Source organism: Scylla paramamosain, chromosome 27 (genome assembly GCF_035594125.1).
Source record: "Scylla paramamosain isolate STU-SP2022 chromosome 27, ASM3559412v1, whole genome shotgun sequence".
In the NCBI taxonomy this organism is placed as follows: Eukaryota; Metazoa; Arthropoda; class Malacostraca; order Decapoda; family Portunidae; genus Scylla; species Scylla paramamosain.
Window position 1 is genome coordinate 2,527,501 of NC_087177.1, and position 14,850 is coordinate 2,542,350.

Below are 14,850 nucleotides of genomic sequence, written 5' to 3' on the forward strand. Positions count from 1 at the left end.
TTAGGGGGATGAAGGCAAAATCATTACTGTGGCTAGTATCACAAACAAGAATATACCCATGTAAGAAGGAAACAGCAACACGTGTAGCAATACTGAGTGCTGTCTTGGTGCCTGGATTTCTTGGTACACTCAAAGAGGGGTAAGATCGACAGTCTTATATTAACTTTGCAAGCACGACTCACCTTCCCTGATTGGCTTCCTCTTCCTTCATTCTTCTCTCCCTCGTCTCTTTCCTCCATCTTGTTTCTTTCTTGCTCCCTCCATCCCTCCTTCCTTCCCTCCGCTGTGGTGCTGGCGTCGGCAAACCAGTGACTCGGCGACTTGTGATTAATGACAAGAGAGAGAGAGAGAGAGAGAGAGAGAGAGAGAGAGAGAGAGAGAGAGAGAGAGAGAGACAAACAAAGCATAAATGGACGAAGGACAGACATACAGCACAAACATAAATGATACAGACAGACAGACAGACAGACAATCACGAGGAAAAGGAAAGTTGACGAAAGGATACGTGGCGAAGGGCAATAAGTTACCTCCCCTGCCCTTCCCTGCCCTTCCCTACCCTTCCCCTCCATTGCACAAGTCATGGATGGTGTTGTTCCTCCACGTTAAAGCAAGCAGTGTAAATCATTCTGGCTTCTACATCTGTTCGTACATACCTTCCCTCCCCCTCCCCCACACACACACACACACACACACACATGAGGTGACGTTTAATTATCCACAATACTAACAGTAGGATCTTAATAATAACAGTAATAATGAAAAACTAGATAAACCAAGCGACATGAAAATTTACATAGATGAATTACATTTTTTTTCCTCTTTTTCCGTGAAGCAGGAGAGTAAGCTGTAACTAATTTTCAGACCTTCTGTAGGAAAATAATTACTCTCTGCCGTCCCTGTCTCCTTACTCGCTGCCAAAGTCATTAGTATTACGTCCCCAGCTGGTCGTCCTTCATACCTCCCCCTCGCGCCGGCCCTTCCTCGGCGTGCAGGCGACCAGTGGCTAGGAAAGGAAGGAAGCACACACACAGTTCTCTCCTGCACCTCTCGCCTGCTGCTGCTCGTGATATTACATTCATTTCACCTCACACACACACACACACACACACATCGCGCGCGCACACACTTTGCGTCCTCTTTCACTGGAAATCTTGGGAATATACAAGCCGTTGTTGCCGTGTATTAACATTCCCTGCGTGTGTGTGTGTGTGTGTGTGTGTGTGTGTGTGTGTGTGTGTGTGTCTGTGTGTGTGTGTGTGTGTGTGTGTGTGTGTGTGTGTGTGTGTGTGTGTGCGTGGGTGGGGGTGGGTGTCCGTGGGTGCGTGTGTGCTACTCTTCCGCCTTTGTGGTGTTCTGTAATCGAAGTTATGTCGCGTGTTTGAGAGAAGTTTGGGTAACTGGAAGCACCGAGACACGACGTGAAACTTTCCACGTACTGCAAACATGATTCTTTTTGCCGTTATGTGCACACTTAATGCACTGCAGGCCCTTGTGATGAGAGAGAGAGAGAGAGAGAGAGAGAGGAGAGAGAGAGAGAGAGAGAGAGAGAGAGAGAGAGAGAGGAGAGAGGAGAGAGAGAGTTGCCCTTCAATAAAAATTAGTATGTGGATTCAAAGTGAGTGGCGTGTGAAATTTTTGGAGGTACAGAATTATTTTTCCAATAGAATGAACGATGGCTTGTTATCTCCCTATTGTTATTATTATTGTTGTTATTGTTCTCTCTCTCTCTCTCTCTCTCTCTCTCTCTCTCCTCTCTCTCTCTCTCTCTCTCTCTCTCTCTCTCCTCTCTCTCTCTCTCTCTCTCTCTCTCTCTCTCTCTCTCTCTCTCAGTGGAGCAAGTCTAGGGTGAGCGGAGTGTTATGTGGGTACCGGATATTAACAGTTATATTCCAATAGTATGAGAAGCGCCGGCTGGTGTGTGTGCAAGAGAGAGGACAGGGGAGGGAAGGGGGAGTTCAGTAATCCACGGGTTGGCAGTGTGACGCAGCGCTACTGTCCACTGTCCGCCCCAGATCATGATTCCGCGAGCGACAGGAAATTCTGCCCGCCAATTGACTTCTGAGTGGCTACTAGCATTTCCTCCACCAGCTCCCTCAGACGGCTCTCCATTCCCTCCATCTTCCTCTCCCTTTACACCTCCCTTCATCATTCCCATTTTCCCACTGTCACACTTCACCATTGTTTTCTGTCTCGCTTTCCCATATCCTACCTTTAAACCATTCTCCATTCCCTTCGCCTTCTTTTCCCTTCATCTCTTCCTTTTTCCACTATTGTACTTCAGGCCATATTATGAAACATTTCTGCCCCGCCCCTTCACTTCTTTCAAAAGGCTGTAGTTGAAGTGGCACGGGTTTTTAAGGGTGTTTTTATGGTTATAGTGGCAGATCAGCAGAATTTTTACGTTATTAACAGGAGGAAAAGTCTTGAGAACCCAACTTATCATCTGCCCACCTTCCAAAGTTGTTCCTTCTCTTTTTATCTTATCCCTTCTTTTCAATTCCTCACTGCTAAATATAGTTTTGTATCCTTCATTCCATTTCCTTCTTCCACTGTCATCTCTATTTGTTCTCTCCTTACTGTATGTGTATTTGCATGCCTCTCCACTCCACTCAATTCACTCGCCTCATACGATTTTCTCCCTTACATACAACCTTCCATGTCTCCTTCTTATCCCTGTAACCCTTTCTCGCCCTTAAGAAGTCAATCTACACTCATCTCGTCTCATCTCCTCTCCTCTAAACTTGTTAATTTCTCCTCCACGCCTCTCCACACCCTCCCCTCCTCTTCAGCATCACCGCACCCTCATACACACACACTCAAGTCCCGCCACACATCCAGGCCCCTCATGCTCCCTCGGTGCCCCTTGATAACCTGACATGTCATCGCCCGACCCTCTCCATTTATCGAGAGACTTGACGTGTAATTATAACGTAGACACGAGGGCTTAGTCGATGGGTAGAGGAGGGCATTGACTGACTGACGGGGAATTTAAATGAGTCCCTCCCTGAAATTATAATAAATACTTTTTGAAGCGTTTTCTTTTAATTTTCTTTTTCTAGTCAAGTAGCAGAGTTGATGACGGTGAGTTCTAATGAGCTCCTTCTCCTTACAGAGTCCACTGAATTTCTGTAAAGAGGGAATTAAGACGTGAATGTGTTTCAGTATTTTCCCTTCGTTATTTTTTTATTATTCTTTCCTTCGTCTGATTATTCTCTTCTGGCGTAATTATGTCCAGCAACTGTGAAGCGATGAGTTCTAATGAGTCCCTAATGAAATTACGTCAAGGGGGAATAGAAATGGAGAATTATATGAATACTTTCCTTCATTAAAGTGCAGTTCTTCGTTTTCTTCGTCCATTCTATTCTTTGTCCACTATTAAATTCATCACGAAATAAACATCTCGAATTCTTATCACTAATTAGCGATATAGCCACGTATTTATTGATATGACGACGTATTTATATATCAGCATTTTCTATTATTTCCAGTAAGGGCGATATGAATACATGTAATAGCTAGCGAGAGGAAAGTCAGTGACCTTGCCTCTTGGTTCCCCGAGGAGGCGTAAGTTTGTGAGTCTGTAGTTCCGCGTTTTGTCGCCAGAGTTGCCGGAATGGACTAGATGACGCCATTAACCTTGGCTGCGTGCGGAAGGAAGCTCCATTAGTGTTGTTGTAGGGAACAGTACAACTCTCTCTCTCTCTCTCTCTCTCTCTCTCTCTCTCTCTCTCTCTCTCTCTCTCTCTCTCTCTCTGGGAAGGCAGGAAAACACAACTTATTGTTTTGGGCGGTATAGTTATAAAATATATACGTATCTGTTCACATAACCAAGTAAAAGCGATGCCAGCACTCTTCTTAGCAGAGATGAGAACCTAATAACTGTTTTTTCAAGTATTATGAGCCTGAGAGTGAAGGAGCAGGAGGAGGAAGAGGAGAAGGAAAAGAACAAGAACAACAAAGATCAAAGAACATTTTGGTGTATAACGAAGATATCTGGCACATTTCGCGTCATATTTAATAAACTACATGTGGGAGAAAAGCAGGTAATACGAGAAAGGGGACAAGACCAGAAATAAATGAAGAATAAGAGGAGGAGAGGGAGGATGGTGACAACTGCATACAATCACAAGTAAACTACGTGGGGGAGAAAAAAAGGATGTAATACAAGAACGAGAACAAGAAGAAGAATACAGAAGACCATGAAGGGGATAAAAGGGACGAAAACTACAAAAAATAAGAGCGAGAAAAGAAAAAAAGTCAGCACTAGTATACAAATAATAACAGAGAACTGCAGCAAGAGACAGCAGGAAGGAAACACTAATAAAGACAAGCGCATCACTTTATATTAACCTCGTCAGGGGTGATATGAGCCGAGCCGGGAGAAGCACGGCCGGCGCGACTTCCAGGAATCCCAAGAGACCAACGCTGATTCCTCCCTTGGCCAGGAGAAAAGAGCATCATTGCCGGCAGCTCCTCCCGCCGCAGCGAAGCCAATCTAGCTCTTAACTATAACAACACCACTCTGGCCAGACACACCACCCCTCATCACACACACACACACACACACACACACACACACACACACAGTCGATACGGACTCTGCTTGCTCTTCCCTGCAGCTTCCCTGTTCCCGAGTGCTTGCCCCGCCCGGCAGACGCTCGCCCGCCGCCTCCGGACTCTAATGAGGACGGAAGCGAAGGTGAGCCGCCTGATTTGGGAAGCACCAGCTGGCACGTCAAACAAACCAATCAGCCCAGGAAGGAATGCGACATGCTGGCACGAATCTATTTTATTTGATGGAGGTTTTATAGAAGGATTATTGCAGAGTAGGAGAAATAGTTATAATAATAATGATGATGATGATAATAATAATAATCGCACACACACACACACACACACACAGAGAGAAGAATAAATTTATCTTTTCCATTACTGATTGATTCCTTTTTGACAGTACATTTAGAATAAAAAATAACATAAAGTAATTATAATACAGAGAGAGAGAGAGAGAGAGAGAGAGAGAGAGAGAGAGAGAGAGAGAGAGAGAGAGAGAGAGAGGCTTGATTACGTCTCTAAATAAAAAAAAATACCTCGCTCTCACAGAAAACTCATAATGCACTCCGGAATGAGGGCCACTATTTGTGTACATCATCCGGGAGGCGCAGGAATATTTACGAGAATTTCTAGATCTTCTTTTTAAGTCTGACTGGGGTCGGAGCCTTTCCAGGGACCGACAAGCCCTTAGAATGCGCCTCACCACCCCTGGACGCCTCCCCCTCAGCGGCGTCCTATAGGCAAAGCAGGGCAACGTACGCTGCATAGGACCTTCTACTTCCTTTCACTCCTATTCTGTCCACCTCTCTAATGCAAGAGTTAAACAGTATTCTTAATCATTCATCCCTTTTTTTTTTTCCTGGTTAAATCTGAAATTCCACGTCTGCTTCTGTATTTTCTCCTTCCTGTGACTTGAACTCTTACAAAATGGTGGTTTTAAGATATTTATCCTCCTTTTTTTGTGGGCTTTTGTTATTTACCCTACGTCGTGTTCTTCAGTTATTTATCATACGTCGTGTTCCATTTTCATTTTTATCCTGTATTCCAGAATTAATCTTTCAGCTCGCCCAGGTATGCTTCTTTTTTTCTTTGCTTCTTTCTTTCCTCACATCTATGCCACTCCTGAATTATTGCCGCCTTCCTAGTTCCTACCAAGTCAGAAGCCTCGCTTATTATACATTTTCTGTTTAATTCTCCACAATATCTCAAAACTTTATAATTAATCAAGAGCTAAGGCATCTCGTTCTTTTTAAAGAAAACTAATATGTTTGCTGCAGTTTTTAATTAAATGTTTCTCTGCAGCAGGAAAATTTTCTTGCTTACGTATGTGAGATTTTTTTTCCTTCTTTTTTTTATTCTCTACATGCAAGTTTTTCTCTTTCTTTTTTGCAGTTGAAACGGTGTAAAGTTGCCTGTTGTGTGTGATGCGTGGGATGAAATTATGCAACGATGCCCGGGACTTTAATGACCGATAAGAGAAGTCGTAATTGTAGTAGTAGTAGTAGTAGTAGTAGTAGTAGTAGTAGTAGTAGTAGTAGTAGTAGTAGTAGTAGAGGTAGAAGTAGTAAAGTAAAACAGAAATACAGAAAAAAAAAACTAATTTTTCATATTTTGTATAAGGTCAGATGTGGCTTTTACATGTTATTATTATTGTTGTTGCTGCTGCTGTTGTTGTTCGTTTTAATTGTTATTGTTGTTGTTGTTGTTGTTGTTGTTTTTGTTGTTATTGTTATTATTTAGTAGTAGTAGTAGTAGTAGTAGTAGTAGTAGTAGTGTTACTGTCACTACTACTACTGCTGCTGCTGCTACTAACTTAATATAATAATTATTTACTGTCACTAATCCCGTTTTCATTCTCTCTCTCTCTCTCTCTCTCTCTCTCTCTCTCTCTCTCTCTCTCTCTCTCTCTCTCTCTCTCTCTCTCTCTCTCTCTCTCTCTGTAGCCCCACGGTAACAGGATTAAAACGAATACCTACCAATGAAGTGATTTAGCGCCCATCCACTTATTTGTATCGCACGCCACTAGTTGGTAAATCGACTCCCCTTTTCAGCTCCCTGCATCCCCGGCCTTGATTGCGGTAAGCGAGGGCCGGTAGGGAGTAATGTGCAAATGTATGTGATGGTGGTGATTGTGTTTGTCTTGCTGCCTCTGTTGTGCAATTGTAATGTACAGAAATATGCTGTTCCACGTGGGCTATAGTGATTGTATTGCTATTGGTGTTGTTGTTAATGGTGGTGGTGGAAGTGGTGGTGATAGGGATGATGGTTTAGTAGTGGTAGTAGTAGTAATAGTAGTAGTAGAAAGGTAGCCCATTTAATCGCTTTTCTTCCCACCTTCAGGCAGCGCAAAGACATTTCAGAGGGCAAGAGCAGTTTTAATACGAAGCCACTTGAAAATAATTGGCTTTGGTCATTAGTGTGGGAGTGAAAATAATAAAATAATAATAGTGGGGAATAACCGTAAACGAATCGGGACCGTTGTAAGAATAAAAGGCAACACGACGCTAGAACAATAATAGTAATAGTAATTTTCTGTTGCCCAAATGCATAGTGATAGTGATGACAGTAGTACGCAAGAAGTAAAATTGATAAACAAATAACAAAAGTAGTGAAGATAACAATAAGAGGATGCAAGAATACTGATGGTTGGAAATAGACATGAATAATAATAATAATAATAATAATAATAATAATAATAATAATAATAATAATAATAATAAAAACTATAACAGAAAAGCAAAAGTACAACAGTGGCAATAAATTTCTCTTCCTTCTCTCCTCCTCCTTATCATCGTCATCATCATCATCGTCATCATCATCATCACCACATTTCCTCTTTTCTTCATCTTATTACTATTTTTTTAATGTACTGAACTCTTATAAAGCAAATGAACTCGAATGATGAGTTTATACATGAATAAAAACAATAAATACAAATAAATAAACAAGTAAAAAAAAAACACTAGAAAAGCGTTATGTTCGCGCCTGCGCAGCTCGTGGAAGAAAACGGGAAGACGGAGCATGTTTCCACTTTCCTGCCTTCTCTCTCTCTCTCTCTCTCTCTCTCTCTCTCTCTCTCTCTCTCTCTCTCTCTCTCTCTCTCTCTCTCTCTTTGATGTTAAGGGAAGAAGAGATATTGTGGGCCGGTGAGATCAGGTAACCTCTCAATAGATTATTACGGTTAATGAGGCAGCTGGGAAAAGTCTTGGGGTGAAAGTTGATCACGGATATCGGAATGCCAGAGAGAGATAGAGAGAGAGAGAGAGAGAGAGAGAGAGAGAGAGAGAGAGATGTAGGCAAAGCTCTTCCTCTCTCTCTCTCTCTCTCTCTCTCTCTCTCTCTCTCTCTCTCTCTCTCTCTCTCTCTCTCTCTCTCTCCGTTTCCGTGTGTATATTACAATAGTGAACCAAAATTGAATCCCATCAACAAATTTAGTAAACATCCCATTTCTTAGCAAACAGCGCAATATGACTCACAAGTTATGATACAAGAAAGGAAAACGCTGGCGCGGTGATAAGTATCGCAGTGTGCTGAGTAAATTTAGATGTGCTCAGTGAAATTATTAAGTCTGGAAGATTAGTCCATTACATGCGGAAGTAAGTTAAGTAAAATAGGAGATAAGGAAGTAGTAAAACAGTAATTTAAAGCCTTTGAGCATCTACAACTAACGCGCCAAGGAGAGAGGGAAAAAATTAACGAGTAAGATTAATAACTAGGGAGGCTGGAGCAGCTGGCTGATGTCTGAGCCTTGTATTCAGAAACGCTTCGCTCTCTCACCACGACCACGGAGGCCACAGAGATGATTAACTGGGTTTTCAAGAGTGTTTCTCCTTTAATAATGTAGAAATCATGTTAATATGTCACTAGAATCGTAAAAACACCATTAAAAAACCCGTGTAGCTTCAACTAGAGCCTTTTGATAGTAGTGGAGATGCGGCGCAGAAGTGTTTCAGAATGAGTGTGCAACTTTCATTGAACACTCGTCTTCGTCCACCAGTCTCTTTAGTGATCTTCGGTAGGAAAAGTTTATAACTCCTCTGTCTTGTAAGAGATTTGAAAGCCTTCATCAGGAACAGTTTCTACAGTCTTGTATGCTGAGTGGTTCTCTTCTCTATGGTCACATGATAACGGCTGGTGCTTCAGTTGTTGGCACACTTCCAATTATCAAGAAAATAAACCTGTCTTTAGTGTGTGGTCAGAAAGCAGAATGTATGGCAAATCCACAAGTTGAGGTGCCGAGCTGTTCCTACGTGTCTGTCTGTGTCCTGACACTGGCAACGCGCTTATACGGTTATGAACACATTCTTGTGTTGTTTTCTTTTATTACAATAATCAACTTCGTTTCCTCACTTCAAAACGTAGAAATTGACTCTGTGGATCCATTTTACAAGCAATTCTTGCTCACACATACAGCTCAGCAATAACCATTTACACTAAAATTTTAAAACGTTATGACCAGTTTTACCGACAGTCAGTTAAGGCCTAAATTCTGTTATAAATTGAATAACAACATGATTGCGTTGCAAACGCTGTGTGAGAGAGAGAGAGAGAGAGAGAGAGAGAGAGAGAGAGAGAGAGAGAGAGAGAGAGAGAGAGAATATAGTAAAGATGTAGTAGAGTTCCCCAAACAAGGCGTAATGGAAGGACTCCAGCGCGGCACTTCCTTAAGGGAGAGACTCCAGCAATTGTGTGGAGCTTAATGGAAACCCATTCGGCTGGTCTGACGTTAATTTGGTCTCCACAGAGACACGCGCCGAGTAATTACGGCACAATCTCACTGGACCAGCGTGTGATAAATCTTGCGAGTCCTTTTAAGACAGACGTGTGTGGCAGACAGCCGCGGCCTTCCCACACGGGGTTTTCGTTCACCGGAAAGGTTTTTCTTCACTTTTGGTGGAACAAATTCAGCCTCAATGAAGTAAATTAATTTGGAAGTACTTGTCCCTGGAAAATGTAAAGGTACACTTCACACTGCGTAATATGAAGGTACAATTCACAATGCCTAACTTATTCTTAGTTGTTCTCATTTTATGTGATGAAGATCAATATCGATATTGCCGACGTCTTGTAATTCTGATGCACCAAACACTGTAGGCACCTCACAGCGACCAGTGTTCTGAGAGCAAGTGCTGATCTTATTCGCAGGATTCCTTCTGCTGGGTTGCCGCTTCCCGTAATATTCATATGATGTGAAACACATCACTGTTGGATGCGATCCACTTATTTCTTTCCGTAATACCACAAAACAGCTTAGCCTGTATTTAAAGCGGGTATACCATTCCATTTCCATATTGAGATAGGTAGGCACTGTACTGGTGTCTAGTACAGGACAAGAGGCGTGCAGTAGCAGCGTGAGGATATGACAAATTCAAATTTAAGGTGCCGCAAAGAAAATCATGCATGGACGTAAATAATACCAACACTACACATGCTCGATTTGTAAGTAATGATAATAATAATAATAATAATAATAATAATAATAATAATAATAATAATAATAATAATAATAATAGTGAAAGAAGTGTAGAAATATGCATCCTTACCCCGAGTCAATGAGCATATATATATATATATATATATATATATATATATATATATATATATATATATATATATATATATATATATATATATATATATATATATATATATATATATAGAACGCTGACCATAAACGTGTACCGGAGGTACTGTACCTGGGACTCCTATGGAACAGCAGTGAGTAAACAAAATTTGTCTTGTTTTGTCTCGGTTTTTGAGCATGTCACTGTCTCGCCCTATGTCCTGGACAGTCCTGGAAGGTGGTGTTGGCACATCGGCTGGTGCATTTGGTTGTGTAGGTGGCAATTTGGTACGTTCTGCTATTTATCGAAGCATCTAAGGCTAGCTTTATCGATAGACCATTGGATGAACTTATCGTTTTAGTGAATTAAGGCCAGTAGGCCTACATCACTTGACTTATCTTCATTTGTTTAGTAAGGCTTTGCGCATCTATGTGATATTTGTATGTTCCTTAAACTGAATTGGGATTTTCAACTTTATTCAGGAAATCTTAGCAAAATATATCACCTTTTCTTTTCGTCCGCGTCTACATAGTTACGTATACAGATTACACACCACATGCACACGCCTCAATGGTAACGTTGTAGCGTCACGTGTGAATGCTTCCCGTATAAACATGCGTTTCCCTTGAAAACCTTGCGTCACGAAACCATGCGGTCGGTGGTCGTCTTCATGGAAGCAGCGTAAAATGAACGCTCGGGAGGACAGAGAATGAGGAAGGAAGATAGATGGGTCTTAATTACTACTGTGGATATCTTAGTACAAAGGATAATACAACTACAACATCCCCTGCGGCCACCTTACTCCAGTCGTCTCTCCCTTCCTCTTCCGTCTAGCAAACCGCCTGTGTTGCTGAGATGTCCGTTCTCTTCCGATAATTTCATTGATATATGAAAGATTACTCCGAATGAATATTACAAGTGATAGGATGAATATGCCGTCTACTCACCTGGTATAAGAGAAAAGAAGTCCCAATATTGTTATTTTCGGTAGACTTCACTTCAGTTTCCCCAAGCAGAGGTTTTCTTAGGATAACGGAGAAAGGATGTCAGGGGGTAACTGTAGTATAGAGTTTGGGTGACTGGCTTGAACGTGGTAGTTTAGTTTTGTCACATTATTCATCCTCCCCTTTTCTCCGGCTCTCATAATAGTGGTTTATTACTCAGACTACAGAATCTTATCAGCTGTCGAGTCAGTGATGGACAAAATATTCACAGTCTCCTCTCCCCCCTGCCCCGCCAAGTAGTAGCTTATTACTCGCATTGCACAATCTTCACGGGTGTTGAAGAGTAAGAGTCACTGTCCTTGAACAACTGATAAATTTCGCTGTTACTCTAATCCCATTTCCTTGACCTCTTAAGCCTGTTGAGTACATCTTCATGCTCGCTTTTACTATTTCAATTACAGGGACTGCCACATGTAGGCCTGATGGCTTCTTGCAACTTCCCTTATTTCCTTATGTCCTTTATAACCACGTGACTGCCAAGCTTATTTTGTGCGTTACATTCACAAATATTCGGCGATGGACGTACTGTCAATCTCCTGAGTCGAGGTTAATGGAGGGCTTTGTCCTGCAGACTGTTGTTGCTGATGACTGTAATTATGTAGTCTAACCCCTTGTCCCCAACATTCGCCGCGAACTGCTTATCCGCAGGGCTTCGTATTCATCAACGCTTTGCTCTTTCACCACGGTTATTTTCAGAGGCTACAGAGATGATCAGCCGGATTCTCCAGTGTTTTGCTTGTTAATAATAAGGAAGTCTTGTTAATATGTCGCTACCACTGCAATCCACAGTTAGGGTGAGTTAACAGAGAACGCTGGTTTCACGCGCAAGCAACCGGCGCCAACCAGTGCCTACCAGTGCTGGCCTCCGGCGCTGGTAGGTGACCACAATGGACGCGGATTACCTGATCAGACTTCTGTTATTCTCAATCCCTCAAGTGGAGTTGCCCTCCGCTACACTGTCTCCCTAGCACGCCCAAGGATTCAAAATATAAATTAGCATTGTGTGCTCAGGCGTTGCCAACCGATAGATGTCATTGATCATTACTAGAAATAACAGGAAACATTACAGAAAGAGGAAATTGTTGTGAGCATGCCAGTCACAGATCACTGAATGTGGACAGAAGCAAACCGCAATAGATAATCATGTCATGCAGAAATTATGCATGCTTGAGCACGCGCACGCGCGCGCGTGTGTGTGTGTGTGTGTGTGTGTGTGTGTGTGTTTGTCTAAAATAATAACAAGTATGATGATGATGATGATGATGATAAGAAGAAGGAAAAAGAAAGAATAGTAATAACAGAGAGAGAGAGAGAGAGAGAGAGAGAGAGAGAGATTTAGTGCCGAACAGCAAACACCTAACTCCAAAGCCCCTAGAATTACTAGTAAACCACTTGTTCATGCATGCTATAATCGGACAATCTGCCGATCACATATGCTTGTCAGTTTGGTAATTGCTTGGCTGATCCGCTGCATACGAATAACACTCATCATCAGCCCGCGGCGTAACAAGCGAGGGAGCCACAAGGCCACGGTGGCATACACTCGCTGAATCATCATTACCTAGTGCTTCCTTGCCTTAGGCTTAGATTCTATCTGCAAGCGTATTTCATCACTGCTTAAAACCTGGACACAGTTTACTTGGACTGCATTGATCGACTGCTATGAAAACCAGAGAGGAAGAGAGACAGACAGTTGAAGTCACTCTCGGACAAGGTGTCGGTGTCTTCTTCCCCGCATAACGAAGGAGCACACGCAAGAGGCTGGAGGCAAAACTGAGGCAAAGGCACCGAATGAGTTCAAGGAATCCAACTGCTGGTATTCTGTGCACTTACCCTCCCTCTCCTCCTCCCTCCCTACTGTCCTCTCCCTCTCTCTCTCCCTCCTTCCCATCTTTCCTTCCATTCATCTCTTAGCCACTTCCTTCCCACTGTCATTTTATTCCTACTTTATCCTTCCCTTCTTCTTCATGTAAACCTTCCTTCTCCCACCTTCTTTCTTCGTTGCAATGCACAGCTTTTAACAAGGGTTAGCTTCATTAAATTCAGATATCGTCTCTGTCATGTCTAGGATGTGAGCGGTGAAAAAGTCACTTAAACATTTCTGTTTTAATACGAAATATAGAAAATTATACCGTTTTCATCTTGATTTCCTGAGACGTAAAAAACTGACAGCCAATTTGTTCTTAAAGGTGACGATATAAGCAGGAATTGATGTCTCCTACATGTAGCCTCTGTGTACGCTTCGTGGTGAAGGTAATAAGGTATGACGTCAGAGATACTTAGGTTAACAGACGTGAGCTTCATAGTCTACATGGAAACTAAGCTTGCAGTGGATACTTTCCCCGTGGAGGAAAGTAAGTTGTGGATTACCGCAGTCTGCAATTATGTATCCCATTACGACTACGCATGGCTTACTTACCGTGTTGTGTTAGGTAAATTACCTTCAGATGATGAAACTTTATACGCCCTTACAAACAAATGAGTAGATCTTTGTAAGTAAAGGCGCCAGATTAGCAAAAAAAGAAAAAAATGCAGATTCTCAAATGTCCCACTATCGCCAACGATCTGAACCCTTGCTGATGGAGTCAGTTTAAAGATTTAAACATACCATCTTGCACGTGAGCAGCTACTGGGAAGCATGACGTGCTGGCTTAATTACTTCCTCTACTCCTGGAAGGTTATGGCGAGTAGTGTTCGTCAGATCCAGAGAATACATGAGCAAGCATTTCACGTTCTTCCCTTCACACAAAACAAAGACGTCAACAAGAGAAGAGGGTCCGTGAATGGAAAGATTTACTGGACATAATAAAGGACGGAAGTGGCTTATACGGGGACAGAAAGGTTCATTTAGGCGAAGAAAAATGTACCTTTGCATGAGTAACCTTGCAAAGAGGTAGTGGTGGTGGCGGTGGTGCTTGTGGTTGTGGTTGTTATTGTTGTTGCAGTTAGTAAGCCCTGTTATTTTTTTCTTCTTCTTCTTTTCTTTTGTCATTGTTTTCTGTTCCCTTTCGCTTTGTTTCGGTGAGTCATGCTTTTGATTCCTGGTGACGTCTGTTGTGTAATGCTACTCAATATGTTCCGCCTTGTGTTGAACCTATTCACTGACTTAAGTGTTTCTTCTTCTTCTTCTTCTTCTTCTTCTTCTTCTTCTTCTTCTTCTTCTTCTTCTTCTTTTTTTTTTTTTTTTTCTTTTTTTTTTGAGAGAGAGAGAGGTAATTTATGCTCCTTACACAACATGCCATAAAACATACTACATTTACTTCACTCGCCTCAGCACGTGTTTTCAAGGCTTCAGAATTTCAAGTATGCACACCATGTAGAAGTAGCTCGTACACCAGCAAAGTCCACACATCCAAAAGGCCAGTTTACAATGACAGGTTTAAACTCTTAGGGTGTGAATGATAGAGTGGCACCTGGTACTTCGTTTGAGTAACCCTAGATTATTAGACTGACCAAATATAGAACGACAGGCGCTAACAGATTTGAATTACTAGGTCACTTCTTTTCCTCCAGCAGAACATTTTAATCAATTGTAGAAGAGGACGCAGGGATCAAAGCTGCGTGCTGAGTTGAGGCGCACAGGGATGCACCGTTCACTGATTCACCTCCTCACCAGGAGTCAACGTACGAAATTCCCCGCAGAGGTCGGTGATTGCGCCACTTATCATTGTCATTCACAATAGGAACATCTTGGCGCAGAGAACGAATATTTGTGATCTCAGCGTATT